We start from the raw sequence: 17,905 nt of genomic DNA, 5'->3' as shown, positions 1-17,905 counted from the left end.
AAGTAGCCGAATATAGATTATTCTCTCTGATAAGGCAGGGGGTTTAGTTAAACAGTTAAATCACTAGCCATTAGTAGCCAAACATGCTTAGTAGGGATGCCCCGATCACGTTTTTTGCCACCGATCACCGATCACCGATCGTCGTGAGCCATATCGGCCGATACCGATCCGATACCGATCGTTTTTGATTAAAAAGAAATTAAAAATTTGTATAATTTTTTTTTTAATAAAATATATATATTATATAATTAGACTTGTACTTGTATTATCTGCGAGACATCGCCACCACGCAACAAGTCAAAATGCTCGCTATCTGCAAACAGCTCCACTGTCTGTGTGTACTCTAGTAGCCTCCAGCTACCAAAAAGGATTCTCCGGCGCTGCAGCGGGACCCTATTGGTAACGTTATGCTTTGGTCATTTAACATTCAGCAAGCCCTCAGCTTGAATACGCATTCAATCAATGTTATAAGACATTGATATCAGGAGCTATCTGTAGCTACTGCTAGCCGGCTAGATGACGTTAAGACAACTATTTAGTTCAATCGGACATTTCGTTTTGAACAGTGAATTAACGTCAGCTAACGCGAGCTAACGCGAGCTAACGGAGGTATCAACATGCACTACAAGACTTGCTGGAGCATTTGTTGATATCAGGAGCTATCGGTAGCTAGCCGGCTAAATACCGTTAGACAATGCCTACTAAAAGTGAATAGTTGACTGGGTAATTTTGTTTAAACAGTAACGATAGCTAGGTAGCTAACGTTAGCTCAGGTCGAATGCACTATCTAGACTCAGCAGAGGTCCGCCTCCTCTGTGTTTACAAACTCTACACGGATACGGGCGGGGCTAGGGAGGAGGAGCAGTTTGCAGGTCGTGTGTGTCTGAGACAAGCGAGTGAGATATCCACTTGATCAGTTTCCGCGATCGGCGAATATGACTAATTATCGGAATTCCCCGATCGCATATTTATACTAATTATCGGCCGATAACGATCGGTGGCCGATCGATCGGGGCATCCCTAATGCTTAGTGTTGCAGATCAAGTCACCTGCGTCAGAGCCGTCATTTAGGGTTAGCCATTTGACTTTAAAAAAGTGGAATGTTAACAAAACATAAAATCCCAGGACAAAATTACTGGTAAACGGGAAAGGAAAATAATGTATACTTATAAAGACATATTTTACTCAAATAAAGAAACCTGGGTTCGATGACAATGTGCGAGAGATTTAATGACTGAATACTAGTGGGTTGGTAAAAGATCATTGCCTTTAAGTTTATATTGAAGATTAATGAAAACATCCTAATGTTTTGATACAATAACCTGGAGCCGTTTTCTTTATTTTGACATTTTGAGTGAGTGGGAGATGGTCCTGTAACCTGGTGTAGTGATGTTTTATTATTAACATACAATAAAAAATTTCCATCAAAGAAAAGTAAAAAAAATTTGAATCACAAGTTGCGGTGCTGACAGCAATGAAGGGAACGTTTTTCATAATTTAGATCTCATCATGCTTTGAAAACAATGTACATACAGTAGCTCTAAAAAGTTTCCACAATTTGATGAACTCGGACTCTCATCATGTCCTCTTAGAGCAATGGCCCGGGGCTCCGCGCCGACGGGCTAGGGTGGTCGTTTTTGTCCCAGAGTCGATCCGACCACCCTGGACCACTTTCCCCGAAATGGGACCGAAATACAACGTTTTTGACTTTGTCAAAAAAAGGTTTTTGTGCAGTGGCTTAGCAAAAAAAAATTGGACGCGCCGGAAAAAAGCACCAAATTTTGTCCACGTGTTCCCCATCACCATAGCTTTCATTTTGGGGTAGGGGCCACGTCATCATGATGGATTTCAAGATGGCCGCCATGTAAAATCAAGGTTCTGCCCATTAATAAATATCTTGGTCCATAGCTCGCTCAATATTTGAGCGAACACAAAGGTATTGGTATCCCTGTAAACTAGAGAAGCTAAGCTTCCCATTGGTACCATTTTCATTAAGCCCAACTGGTGGGAAGGGGGTTTTAATAGGCAATGATTAAAAATTATGTAAAATGTTTGACCTAGAAAAAACTGCCATGCTCATCTTCCAAAAGGTCCCTTGGCTGTTCACATGAATATATCAGAGTGAACATTGGTTTTATAGGTACCCACAAGCCTCTTCTATCCAGACATACCCACTTTGTCCAACTTGCATGCTATTTGGGGCAATAATCAAGCAGGTTTGTGCATGTGGTACAAATGTGTCGAACATTGGGTTAGGGTTTGTTGTTAGAATGTTGAACATAGATCAATTTGGGTGTCAAACTAGGGCTGGACGGTATGGTCTAAAATGTATATCATGGTATAATTTGAAGCATACACGGTAACGGTATATATCACGGTATATTAACTTATCTTAAAATGTCTATATAAATGCTTGTGAAGGGGTAAAACAGTTATTCTGTTACAGCTGCTGAGCTATACTATAGCTAATGTCCATCAATATCTTTCTTTTTAATTAAATAGGTTCAAGAATCGAATCAGGATTGTTAGCAGAGAGAGAGAGAGGGAGGGAGGAGGCTGCTAGAGTGGAGCTAACGTTAGCTTGCTGAGGCTAGTACATCGACACGCTGCTAGTGGAGCCAGCTAACGTTAGCTTGCTGAGGCTAGTACATCGCCGGTTAACATTACATAAGGTTTTAGCGCGACATGGGGATTCCAGAATGGCGAGGATGCAAAGCATGTTAGACCATTGGACTCGTTGCAGAGTTTACATTACACATAGAAACTGCGCGACTTGCGAGAGAAGTTGTCACACAGCCTTCAAACGCAGGGTGGAAGAGCTAGTTTGCTTCTGTGTATTATGAAATGACAATTGCGCGTTGACACGCCCACTGCGTGAAGCCTCTGTGCTCCTAAATAACTTTTTCCAGTTCGCACATCTATGACTAATTCTATCTATTTTTAGGGCAAATACGAGTGAAATAGTCACACCCTGGCTGTGGTTACATGAAATCATTGCTATTTTAGAGCTGCTCTACCGGTTACAAGGTATAGTCAAAATCCATACTGTTGTGAAGGATCAGATTAAACCGAATATATATATATTTATTTATGGATATATATTTAATAGTATTTGTATATCGTTTGATATCCCTTGTATATTCTTTGTACATATACACTGAATATCCCTTTAGTCTACTACAGCCCATAATAGTTCATTCTCTCATTGGACAAGAACCTGGCGCCAGCAGACAAGCCCCTTGAGTCAAGTTCAATAGTGCCGACGAACATGTCCCAACTAGCCCCGGTTCCGCGTAGGAATACGGCTACCGAAATACGAATGGTACTATTTGTTCACTGTGCATATAAATATGGCGCAAGTAAAGTAGAACCTTCTTTTAGTCCATTAGTCCTTTACCCTCCAACCTAGTAACAGACATGAAGCCTCACCCACGACCCACGTGTGGTGTAGTATGGCCTATTTGGCCCCAGAATAGGCATTGAGACCTTGTGTAAAGTCATAGCTGAATTGTCATAGTTTGGCACTGTACCGTCGAGTGGGACGTATTTCTATTAAGTTAATAATAGTCTATTATGTATGGTGCATCGTGCGGTATCGAGTTCTAAAGTGAGTAGCACCCCCATTCGCCTCCTCGTATTATCTAGAAGCTTAACCAGGCTGGGCAGACCACGTGTGGTGCTTGCATCCGAGGAGTTCTAGACGAGGACCGAGGGGGACCTGCACATTGGATTACCTACCCGGACGACTGCTGAGCCTATACGGCATGGAATATCTATTTGCTTTGGGTGCTTTGATTTGTGGAGCGGATAACAACCAACGCCGGTGAGTGTTGGAATTACCCCCGAGAGGAGCCCAGGTGAGACGGCGCTCAACCCAGACCGAGGCCGCCTCGCTTCTCCTTCGTTGTGGACCTACAGCTACCGTCTACAAGAGGGCCCAAGTGTATTCATCTGTGGATCAAGATCCTGCGGGCACTGTGTTCTGTACCTGAATTCTCCCCAGGAATCGTTGGCCAGATGGGATGCAGCTGACGGCTCTCCAAACCCCCCCCCCCCCTACTGACTTACAACCAGCAGGACCCCTTTAGTATCCCGCTATAATCCTTAAGTACCATCGCTATAGTTCCCTAAAGAACCAGGTTGTATACTTGCTTCCTGCGTAACCAGAGATTGGACATTCAGTGTTGATTTGCCTACGAATACTCATTTGCCTTACAAGTGCATTCAAATCATAAATGTAATTAAGTGAATGTTGTATATACCTTTTGCTATATTAAACCTTCGACTGTTATATTTGTGTGGACCTGATTTCATATGTGGGAAAGTGTTCATCATACTTAGATATCGTGTACTGTATGGCCAGAAGTTAAAGTACATAAAGCTGTAGTGGTTTAATGATACCATACTTATCAATACAGTCAGGGAATTGTACCCCTCAGTTACACATACCATAGCGCAAATTCATACCGTTTATACCGTCCACCCCTATGTCAAACTACACATTTTCTGGGTCAATAAATGTGTTAATGCTATGAAGAATATCCTGGTCGTTTGGTCATTACGGTGTTGATGACCGGTATAGCCACCGAAAGCTGTCATGAGACGTGCACTGAGAATATGGTCACCGCGGGAATTTTTATGAAACATTCTGATATTTTCGCAGGTCTTGTGCAGTGGTCTCGTGCGTGCCACTGTCAACCAAGCGACCGACAGTGGCACGACTCGAGACGTGCACCGTTTGACAATGATATGCATGCATGCAGCATAATTTGCGAGTGCTCTCGTGAGTCGTGACTGAGGAGAGGATGGCCCGCAGGAATTTCTATAAACATTCTGATACTTTGATTAGTTAACTATCTATTCCGTTAGTTAACTATGTATTAATAGATTGATAGATAACTTATTACATGTTAATATGATATTGTATTACATGTTAATATGATATTGTAAGGGGCAGGACCAGATAAGCTTTGCTTCTGTCCCTTCTCGAACAAAACCATTTGTCTTGAGCTGAGCTATGTTGATTATTCCCTCCATAAGATATATTTAAATGTATTTGTATTTTATTTCGTTTTTATTTATTTTTTGTTATTACAAATGTGTGTTTATGGTTGAAAATGTTCGAGATAAATAAAGATCAAATCAAATCTAACTGAAGAAGTTATCCCTCTTCTAACAAGAGAGAAAAACGTATAGTTTAGCTTTAAACTATAACGTCATTGCTTATTAGGGATGGGTACCGAATTCGGTACTTACCGAAACACGTCTGTACTTTTTTTTGCACTTTTAATTTATTTTATAACCTTTTCTTTTCACGTCAACGTTCACACGCACAATATACGTATCAGGGCCGACGTTCCACTCTACTGGTTAAAGTTGCTTACTCGTGACTAGTAGTACGTTCTTGATAAAGAAAAATAAGGTCCACAGCCGCTCCGGTGTAAAACAAAGATATCCAAATGGTTTATTTCTCTTCCACAGCGAAGTCTTTCTTTACAGAAGTGATCCTAAAGCTATTTTCCTAAATATTCACGTCACTACTACAAGGTAAGAAAACTGAATTTTCCCAGTCTCCAAAATCATAGCCGACTCGACACATGAAAATTCCTCCTCACCTGAAAGCCGTAAATAAACAGCAAAACGGTCGGCAAGGCACCCTGGTCTAGAAATGCAGGCTTCAATCTATGTTGTTTAGTCTATCTGTTCAGTACTGCTCAGCACTGTTTCAAGATGCACAATGAGCTCTTCTTCTTTTTTTTTCTTCAGAGAGAATTGTTGAATATATATATAGATAAACAAATGTTCTAGAATGTTTGATTATGACATCATACTGTGACATCACGAATGCTCTAGAATGTTCCATTATGACATCATACTGTGACATCACAAATGTTCTAGAATGTTTGACTATGACATCATACTGTGACATCACGAATGTTCTAGAAGGTTCTATTATGACAAATAATACGGTTCAATGACTTTATCTAAATCCAATCAATATTCCTAATGCCGTTTCAATGTAAGGTTATAAAAATAAACATATAAACATTCATATAATACAATAACCTAAATATATAGCTTTGGCTCCTCTACAATACGCTTACCTAGGATTTGACTTGATTCAACAACAAATAGTTGGGGGCCTTAGGGATATTTTCGCGCAAATTTGTGCAAAAGCACCAAATTTGGCCCAGATGTAGCCCAGAGTATGCTCAATTGATTCAGCCAGGGCGCCCGAGCCGGCGACCCCCGGGGCCATCTTGGTGGCCAAATCAATATGGCCGCTGTCCGAAAAAAGTCTTGGCTATAACTTTTGAACCAAATGAACTAGAAATACAAACTTGGTGTGTATCTTGTGTTTTTTGACTATTAGAAACACATTGGAATGCTTATCTTTACAATTGGGTGTGTCTGGACCCCTAATTTGCATATTTCCAAGATGGAGACTACCCAAAAGTGAGTTTTACCAGAACTTTTGTTTTTTCCGTCTATAAAAGTGAAATTCTATATCAGAATCAGACACGTGGATTTCCAGGCAATATTTATATTGTCAAATAAACATAAACATTAATTGGTTGCCAGGCGTAACAACAACAACAACAAAGGCCAAAACATGACAGAACAACAATAAATACGCGCAATACACATTACCCCACATTAGCCCAAAATGACAATCCACATACCACATCAAGGTGCTCAGTCTATAGATATAAGTTCATGGGGATTGATGTGCTCAGTCCTTTTTATTTACCAGGGTGAGTGATTATGGATAGAAGCTGTAGGTGACAATTTTTATATATCATAATCACACAACCAGATTACTTATTGTCGTCTCATTGTAGTCTCGACCCTCATTGTTGGTACAGGCACCCTCACAGCCACATATTGAGGTGCAATGGACTCCAGCTTTAAAGCATTTGCAGCACCCTCTACATGACTTTTTGCAGCCGCAGTGGAGGAGAATGGTGCAGACTTTACTGGCATCTGCAAGATGAGTCCAGTAAGGTTCCCAAGTCTTGGTCATGGAGTCCCAGTACCAGCCCCATGTACTAAACTCTGGGATATTTGGCTGGACAGAGGTCACCTGGTTCCAGTAAAAGCTGGCCTGCAGAAGTGCCCTTTTGACATGCTGAATCAGTGCAGCTTAGGTGGGAGGCAGGTTCTCGAGGGACCTGGTACCATTAGAGAAAAGCCGATGTCTGGCTTCATCTACTTGGCTGGAGCCACAGCTCTTGCTGTACATGATGATGATCATACGCTCCAGTCTTTGGACATGGACATCTGCGTTGATCTGTTCAGGCTCCAAGGTGAGGGCGACCAGGGTTTCTGTCAGATCCGGTGTTGTCTCCCAAGCTGCCCATGCACTTCTTTTCCCATAGCCCAGGAAGGCTGATGTTGTATCGTATCCTGTTAGCGCGTGGAAGAGCGGTAACGCCAGTGACTTCTGGGGACCAAGAGCATTGCAGATCTCGTGAACAGGAATGTCCCGGTAGTTCTTTCCACATGCAAAGCCAATCCAGAGCTCTGTGAGGCCTAGTGTGACGAAGAAGTGGATTGCAAGGATAACAACATCGCTGTTGACCGTACGGACAAATGCCTTTTCATGGCCATTGGCCCCAGCCTGTGCCAGGTGCAGAATCATTCTAGTGTCTGCTTCAGGATGGTTACAAGGCTGAAGCGCAGATGTGTCATATTCAGGTATGTTGGAGAGTACAACATCCTTCTTGGTAGAAATAAGTAATTTACCCTGCATGTCATGCTTGGTGAGCTCATCGCTGATAAGTCCAAATAGTTCTGTTTTGTTCACTTCATTCTTCAGAAAGTTGCTGTTCCAGTTTTGCTTTGGAATAGGAGTTCTGCCATCTCCTACCTTAGTTCTTGACCCCGTTCCACGGTGTTGGTGAGTTTGTGCTTTGAGGTTCTCCTCTGGGTAGGTATCGAACACAAATTCAGGACTAATTTGCGACCACACAAACCCAGCAATATTGGTGTTTATATAGTCCTGGAATGTTTTTGCAGTAATTGGCCGGACCATTTGGACCATTACTGCACCATCGAGCACAACTAAAGTGACATCCCTTGCTGCTACTATGCGCGTTTTTGCCACTTTCATGCATTGAAGAATGTCCGCCTTTGTGCCGCTGCGTAAAAGCCCATGGTTGGAAATGCTGGGTGGCTCCCTCTGATTTTCAAACCCGAAGAATTTTCAGGCAGCTCAACCATGCCTTGAACATGGACGGGTAACCAGCGAGCATAGTTTGTGTGATCCATCACATGAAACCAAGCACACAGCTCATCACACACTTGAATGAATGTACAGCTTGAAGTGTCCTTCTCGGAGTAACCGAACGAATCGACATAACAGTAACTCTAGCTCCATGATGGTAGACCAGTACTTGAACTGTGGAAACTCCACTTGAGATTGTTTGTCCCACATTTTGAATGTTTCAGATGGGCCCAGAACATCCACACAATAAGCAGAGTATGCCTTCTGCTTGAGAATATTATGAAGGGACATGAGTGACTTGATGGACATAACGTGTGCGTTTGATATGGTGCTCATTGAGGGCAGACTGAGCTCGTCCTGTTGAGCTGGACTCTCTAGCGAGGGTGGCGGAGAGGAGGAGCCTCGCTAAGCTCCAGGCCATCAGGGAAAACCCCACCCACCCACTATACACAGACTTGGCTGACAGGAGGAGCATGTTCAGTGCTAGGCTCACACTACCCAAATGCAGCACTGAACGGCACAGGAAGTCCTTCATTCCAACAGCCATCAGACTATATAATACATCACTGTGCCTCACTGCATCACTGAGCACAGAGCGGCAGCTCAATAGTGGCAGGAGGACGCGACTAGCGGCCTCCAGGCTCCACAACAGGGGGCAGCGACGGCTGCCAGACATTGATCTAGGTCTTATTGGAACCCAAGGAGGACAATACACTACCTAAAGCATACTGCACCTAGTTACACTGAATACTGGAATATATATTTCATATTTCATTTAGTTAGATTTAAATTATAATTATATTGACCAAATTGTTTACTCAATATGCTCAGTATATTCTTACTGTATTTATTTCTGTATATTTTATTTCATTTCATTTTATCTTATCTTATTTTACTCTACTCTTATCCTAGGCAACTTGATTTGATTTGTGTTATTATTCTAATTTGTGACCTGTCCTGTCTAAATGTTTAAATGTTGAGCGATTTGCACGGGATAATAAAAGTATTTCTATTCTATCTATGTAGTCAAGACCTGTGCCTGGGTAAGGACGTCGTCCAACCTGAATCGCGGAGCAGCTTGCCTGCCATAAGGTGAGCTTTGTCTTCGATATGCAATGCTCCCATCATTACGACAAATTTATCTTCACCAAGTGTCGCTCAGTATCACATCTTTGAGTCACATTACAATAATCCATGTTTTTTTTTATATATTTTTTTACACCTTCCACCCTAGTCGCAGAAATGAACAGGTTGACTCCCATGTTAAACAATTTCTTTTTAATACACAGCCTGTACAGTTTAAAATTAGAATGATTCATAAGTAACATGATAAAAGGATGGATGAGGCCTCCAAGAGGTAGTTTGTGCATTTATTCATTTTCAGGATTTTAACCATTCTTTTCTTTAGGAAAAGGGATTGGGTAAATTGGAACAATAGATGAAAAATATATGTTTTACTGAGATCGCAGTTTCCGTCACTAGGAAGACAGGTGGGAGTTTTTTGAAGGTTGACTGGAGGGTTAAATACATCAAAATAAGAAATGACATAGTACACATGACTTACGCGAGATAGGAAAGTGTTGCCTAAATGTTGTCATTGCAGGAAATAGTAGTTGTAGACAACAGAAATAGGAGTATCCCTTATTTTCAGGAGGGCTCCTATAAATTGAAATGATAAAAATGCATATGACAAAGGGCTGTGTTCATTGTGTAAACAGAAGAAGGCATCAGTCATTGTTATCTTGATAGCTAGATACTGTAGAACACTAGCTAGCCAGCTAACTAGCTAGCTAATGTTGTGTGATGCAGAGAGAGCAGGATACATTTCCTGGAATTATTGTAAGATTATAAAAATGACTGATGATGAATGATGAATTATTACTTACTTGAGGACGGAAATAGTAGTTAAGCTGTTGTTCAGCTGTTGTTCATCTTTATGACTTGCACACAAGCATGATCAGCTTTTTTAAATTCACATCATAGCCACAGGGGGGCGCAGTTGACCCTGTAACACTAACTGCCCTTAAGTTCAGGAAGCCCTCCCACATGATCCACAACATTCAAAATGGGTCAATATTGAAACAGAAACGTAAAAGTTAAGGTAAAAACTCATTTTCGGGGAACCGCCATCTTGGAAATATGCAAATTAAGGGTCCAGACACACGTCAGCGAGTATGCTGATACCGTTGTAAGCTACATAACTACAGTGGCAGACGGCATTGTCCTCACAAAGACGGCGCGGGTTTTCCCAAACCAGAAACCTTGGGTGGACAGCACTATAAGAACAGCCCTAAACTCACGCACCACGGCTTATAACCTGGGCAGAGAGTCAGGAAATATGGAAGAATACAAGGCTTCAGTCTACACTCTACGCAAGGCTGTTAAACTTGCTAAGAGGACATATGCTGAGAAACTGGAGACACAAATGGCACAAAACGACACAAGAGGCTTGTGGAGGGGACTGAAGACAATAACTGACTACAAAGTCAGCGCCCCCTCAATGGGGAGCGACGACGCCTCTCTAGCGGACAAACTCAACTCCTTCTACGCTCGGTTCGGTGTAGACAGTGTCGCCGCTAGCCCTCTGGCTAGTGACGTCACTGGCGCACCGGCTGTTGTGGAGGGGGGGGGGGCAACCGCGGGGGGGCGGGGGCGCTCTCTCGTTGTCGGAACACAGTGTGAGAAGAGCATTTATGCAGGTGAACACCAGGAAGGCTGCAGGCCCAGATGGTATAACAGGACGCATACTTAAGTCCTGTGCAAACCAGCTTGCCCCGGTGTTCACCGCCATATTTAATCAATCCCTGGCGGAGTCAGTAGTCCCTGCCTGCTTCAAGATGTCTACCATCATCCCTGTACCGAAGAAACCCTCCCCAACATGTCCAAATGATTACAGACCGGTGGCACTCACCTCTGTGGTCATGAAATGTTTCGAGAGGCTGGTCAAGGACCACATTTGTGCCTCTCTCCCCAGTGATATGGACCCTATGCAATTTGCATACAGGACAAACAGGTCCACTGATGACGCGGTCTCCCAGGTACTGCACAGCACTCTCTCCCACCTTGACCGTCAGAAGGGGGGCTATGTGAGACTGTTGTTCATTGACTACAGCTCAGCGTTCAACACCATAGTCCCCACCAGACTGGTGGACAAGCTGATCGAGCTAGGCCTGAGCTCCGCCCTGAGCGCCTGGGTACTGGACTTTCTGAGTGAAAGACCCCAGGCGGTCAGGGTGGGGGGTCAGACCTCCAACACCATCACCCTGAGCATCGGGTCCCCCCAGGGCTGTGTTCTAAGCCCCCTGCTGTACTCACTCTACACACACGACTGTGTGGCCAAGTTCAGCTCCAACTCCATTGTGAAGTTCGCCGACGACACGGTGGTGGTGGGGCTGATCTCGGACAACGACGAGAAGGCCTACCGGGAGGAGGTTGAGGTACTGGAACGTTGGTGCCAGGACAACAGCCTGCTCCTGAACATTGGTAAAACCAAGGAGCTGATCGTGGATTATAGGAGAGGACAGCGGGAGACACACACACCACTGAGGATTAACGGGGCTACCGTGGACAGGGTGAGCAGCTTCAAGTACCTGGGGGTCCACATCTCAGAGGACCTGACATGGTCAACACACATAAACACAGTAGTAAAGAAAGCGAAGCAGCGCCTCTACCACCTGAGACAGTTAAGGAAGTTCAGAGTATCGGGGAAGATACTCCAGTCCTTCTACTCAGGAGCTGTAGAGAGCATCTTGACCGGAAACATCACTGCCTGGTATGGGAACAGCACGGCACAGGACAAGAAGGCCCTACAGAGAGTGGTGCGCTCAGCCGAGCGTACCACGGGTATTGCGCTACCTCCCCTGCAGGCTCTATACAACAAGAGGTGCAAATCCAGAGCCTGCAGGATAATGAAAGACCCCCACCACCCCAATAACAGCCTGTTCCAGCTGCTGAGGTCAGGCAGACGCCTGCGAATTCTAGAGACTAAGACGGAGAGGCTTAGGCTAAGCTTCTTCCCCCAGGCCATCAGAGCCTTGAACAATGAACATTGAGAGACACAGAAACTGAACTATCCACACACAAGTACATACACGACACGCACGCTGAGCACGCTCACACACTAGCAGCCACTTTAACACTCATGACGCACACACGCACACTTATGGCCAGAGGAAAGGCCACTTAAAGTAGTATAACATCAGGAACAGTGTATTGCACTACTAAAGCTAACTAGCATGTCCTATATGCTCTGTAAATACTATGTACAGATACCGAGATGGCACACCATGTACCTGTTTATTGCACTGTTTTATTGGATTCTATTAATATGTTGTACCACTGTATTTTTATTGGATTCTATTATATGTTGTACCACTGTATTGCACATCGTCGCGGGCAAGACCAGCCGCATTTCATTGTATACCTGTATGCCGTGACAATTAAAACTCTTGAATCTTGAAATCTTGAATCTTGAATCCAATTATAAATATAAGCATTCCAATGTGTTTCTAATGGCAAAGAAACATAATAGACACAACGTTTTTATTTGAAGCTCATTTGGTTCAAAAGTTTTAGCCGAAACCTTTTTCGGGGGGGGGGCGGCCATATTGATTTGGCCACCAGGTGGTCGCTGGCTCGGGCGCCCTGGCTGAATCATTAGAACATACTCTGAGCTACATCTGGACCAAATTTGGTGCTTTTGCACAAATTTGCACGAACATGGCCTAATATAGCCCTAAGGCCCCCAACTAAAAGCAGTCGGGGCAATGGCAAGCCGAAAAAGTTATTTGAAGTTTGGATTTTTTTTTTTACGACTGAGGTAGGTGGATTACATTTTTTGAGACTAAAGTACAGAAAAACGGTACCGTTGGGTACCGGTATCGAGTCACAGGTACCGGTACCGTACCGGTTCAAATGTGAACGGTACCCATCCCTATTGCTTATGTCCAGAGATTCCACCTTTGATAACTAAAGTAATGACACTTGAACCTGTTATATTATGTTTTGCCTTTTTAACCATGTCCCTTATCGCGCTGTCCTCTGGCACGAGACGCGCACTGAGAGCTGGCCAGTATACCGCGGGAATTTTTATGAAACATTCTGATATTTTCGCGGGCACGAGACCACTGCACAAGACCGGCGAAAATATCTCCATAACAGTTAAATACGCCTATACGGGCTACAGAGTAGGGATGCACCGATATGAAAATTTGCCACCGATACCGATTGTTCAACTAACACAATCGGCCGATACCGATATTTGTGGCAAAAAATATATAATAATAATATATATATATATATATTTTTTTTTTATGAAACTACTGTATATTTGTATGTCTCTAAATGTTTTGATGAATTGAAAATGGAGGACCCTTATGTAGAAAAGCCGAAAGTCTTTTTCTAGTCTTCATCCTCCAGTCCACTGAGCTGTACTGTATTGTACCCATTCTGCAATCTGCCAATAAAGTTCTCAATCAATCAATCAATCAGACAAATGCATAGAAAAGCTCCCACCATAACCATATAACAAAAAATTATATTATTGTTTATGAAAATGTTTTAGCCCTATGCTTGACTATTATTTTAGCCATGGCAACAAATAAAATAAATAAATAAATAAATAGGCTACACGTAGGGCTGGGCGATATGGCCTAAATATGATATCACGATATTTTCTGACCTTTCGGCGATACACGATACACATCACGATGTTTTTCCTTTTTTCCCCAAACAATTCATTATGAGGCTTACCAAGACAGTATTTGAGTTTGCAAGCGAACATTTTTTTTTTTATATATTTTTTTTTATTATTGCAAAACAAAAAATTATTAAAAGTCAGTACTCAACACACAATGCATAATGAAACTTTCAGTAAAGGTGGTTATAATATATGCAAGTACAGAAACAGGATAAAACAAAAATAGTCTATAATAACATTTTAGCCGTATACAGTGTATATCCAGCGAAATTACAATTATATAAATGTTAGTATATAATATACCCCTAATACCTATTTTCTAAAACCCTACACACATATGCTCCAGCTCAAACCCCCCCCTCCCAGACCCCCTCTTGGATAGTACCTCCATTATCCCTCACTCCTAACCAGACACCACCATTATAAGCTAGCTTTCAGGGGAGGAAACTAACTTTTTGGCTTACCAGCCAACTGGCGAGTATCTGATTTTTTTTACCAGACAAACTGATTTTTTACCAGCCCAAAAAAATCGCTAATTGTGATGAATGAATGAATGAATGAAAACTTTATTTAACAGATTGCAGAATGGGTACAATACAGTACGGCTCAATACATACAATTGTTAAGGGGATGCAGACCTGAGAAAGACGTTTGTCTTGTTTCCATCAGGGTCCCCCATTTTCAATTCATATAGACATATATGACATACATGACATACAGATAGTCAGTACTGCTACATCTATACATTTATGACATACCAGATTTGCAAATACAGTACTGTTTGTGATACAGAAGGAGTCAAGAAAAGGGAGTATATACATTTGACGTAGAAACTGTACATTGGAGGAGGTTGGGTGGGGGGGGTTGGGTACATTGGGATATTGACAACCATACTGGGTAATTTACATTGGAGGTGGTTGGGGGGGGGGGGGGCGGGATAATTACTTCTTTGTATGTCTTTGTCTAAATTGATTTTCAATCATAGTAAAAATCACACCGTGTCTCTACTCTTTAAAATATTTATTAGCATAAAACATTAATAACAGTCTCTACTCTTCACAATATTAGCATACAACATGTATTAATCACACTGTCTCTACTCTTCAAAATATTAGGATATCACATATTAACATGAAAGAGGGAACTATTCTGGACTGGGTTGGGCTGAACTAGGCAGTGAAAGATGCTGGGCTGGACTGGACTAGGTTGGACTGGTCTAGGTTGGACTGAGTTGGGCAGTGAAAGAACCAAGCATTTCACTGTAATGTAATAGCTAAATAAAACAACTTGACTTGTTACATTTGCACTCTGGTTGTATGCCAAATGTATTCTGGTTGTACTGTACTTGTGCTGTAAGATGACAATACATTGGAACCGAATCGACAACGCTAGGGGTTCAGCAGGTGTATTCTGAATGCCAAGTATGACAACATCACCGTTGTGAAGGGCATATGGGCGAGTGGTGATATGGGGGGAACCCCGGTAATAATAAAATGTCACTCGGCTGCATTTAAGCAAAGCCGCTCAGTATAGTCCACTATGTTGAACGCGCGTTATGGTAGCTTGTTACATGCTAGGTAGCTAGCCGGCTAATGCTGGTGCCTGGTTGACTTGTCATTCTCATCCGACTCGAAGGAGACGCGTCGCATGCTATTGTTCGCCCCCATGTCAGACCGCACTGATATCCGAAAGCGACGACACTACATGCAATTATTTTCATCCACTGATGTGTTTTTGTCTAAGTTTGTCTACGTTGTCAAGCCGGTGGCAGGAGTCTGTAGGTCCGCGCGCAGTGATCTGTCCACTTCCCCTAGATGGGCGGCATCTTCTAGAAAATGAGTGTTCATTGGAGGAGCTTAGAGCGCATCTGTACAACGATGATGTTCATTGGTTATGGTTGGATTGAGGCGCAAATGGGAGGAATCAAGGGGGGAGTCAGAGTTCGGCTTGTGCCAGTGAGCGAATCAGCAGATTGCAGAATGATTTTTTTGTTTGTTTTGTAATTACAAGTACTCGCCAGACTGGCGAGTGCTCTTCATGAATTACTCGCCAAACGTAAAAAATACTCGCATTTGGCGAGTAAAGTGGCCTAATTTCCTCCCCTGCTAGCTTTTATTCTCTCCACCACTTCTAACCACATTGACATTTTGGATTCATTGAGCCCCAGAATTCTTGCTGTAGATATTTCTTGATATATCACATCAAGATATGTAAGAAACCACACTTTTCGGCAAATTTTTTCCGGTTGAAACCAACGTGATGCGATCAGTTTTTTAGCTACTGTGATACCCGATAAAACCAATCTTTTTAGTTGTGGATTCACTGCAAACTCAAAAACATCATTCAATAGTAATACCGCGGGGTGTACAGGTATATTCCAAAATACGAGTGTTGATAATTGTTGGGATACATCTTTCCAGAATGCCTTAACTGGTGGGCAGTCCCAATACATGTGCATAAATGTTCCTTCGTCCCCATTTGTACATTGGGAGCATTTGGAGTCTTGTATAAGCCCCATTTTGCACAGCCTTATAGGAGTCAAGTATGTCCTGTGAATATAGTTCAGATTGATTTGTTGATGATCCGGGTTCCTTGATGTAAGTCGGACATTTGCCCAGGCTCCTTGCCAATCAAAGTCATATTCCAGGTCTGGTATATCCCTCCTCCAGACAGTGTCTATTTGAAGGGTTTCATACGAGGACGTTAGTAATTGATAATAAAAACTTGATACAAAACCTCCCAATGTATCTCTTTCATAGAAAAATTTGTGGTATCTGTGGTGTTCAATTGGTACTAGTAATGGAACACCGTGAGATCTCATACAAAGTCGTAACTGTATGTAAAAAAGCCATGTGGACTCGGTGAGGTTAAACTTTATACATATTTCGACATAACTACAGAGGCCCTTGTTATTAAAAATATCCCCTAATGTGTGTATGCCTTTCTCTTCCCATATAGGGAATCTTATAGGTCGCTTTCCCATTAAGAGTGCATTGTTATTGAATATGGGAGTGTGATTATGCCATTCTTGAGGTTTAGGATATTTCTTTTGTGTTTCCCGCCAAGTTCTGATTGCATGGGTAATTATTGGGCCAAATTCTCGCTCACAATGCTTGATTGAAAGTTTAGTGTGTGCTATGTCTTCCAGTCTCTGTGGGGCTACCATGTTTCCTTCTAATTCTCTCCAAGATACCAAAGCCTGGGGATCAGACCATATCTTCACTGGTCTTAAAGTGAAGGCCTTAAAATATTGTAAAAAATCTGGGACTGCCATGCCACCGTCTGCTTTATTTCTCTGTGCGGTGGATCTTTTTATGCGAGGTGGTTTGTTATTCCAAATAAATTTGTATGTGGAGGTTTGTAATCTTTTCCAGTAGCCCTCTGGAGGAGGTAACGGAAGCATTGAGCTGAAGAAATTGATTCTTGGTAATACATCCATCTTAACTATTGATACCCTTGCCTGTACTGAGTTTTTAAGTTTTGCCCACCTGTCCAGGTCGTCTTTGATTTTGTTCTGTATTTTTGTGTAATTGTGCTTCACCGTTTGTCTTATGGTGGGAAATATTTCCACACCCAAGCATCTGAAATGTTTGACCATAGGCATCGCACCTGGGAGGGTTGTGTCTTTTTTTGCACTGGTGTTAAGAGGAAGAAACGCCGACTTAGGCCAATTTATTTTAAATCCCGATAAATCACCAAAGTTTTCTATCAACTTGAGTATATGCGGCAATGTGTTGTTGGGGTTTTGCATGAACAATATTACGTCGTCCGCATATAAACTAATTTTAAGATGTGTGCCCTTGATTACTATTGGTTCTATGTGTTGGGATTGTCTTATAAATTGTGCTAAAGGTTCTAATGATAGATCGAATAGTCCGGGACTAAGAGGGCAACCCTGTCTGACTGAGCGTGATACCGGAAAGATATCGGAGATGAATGTGCCTGTTGTAATCCTGGCCGATGGGTCCTTGTATAGTACT

The sequence above is a fragment of the Notolepis coatsorum genome (assembly GCF_963971535.1).
Source record: "Notolepis coatsorum genome assembly, chromosome: 3".
In the NCBI taxonomy this organism is placed as follows: Eukaryota; Metazoa; Chordata; class Actinopteri; order Aulopiformes; family Paralepididae; genus Notolepis; species Notolepis coatsorum.
This window is presented reverse-complemented; position numbering follows the sequence as displayed.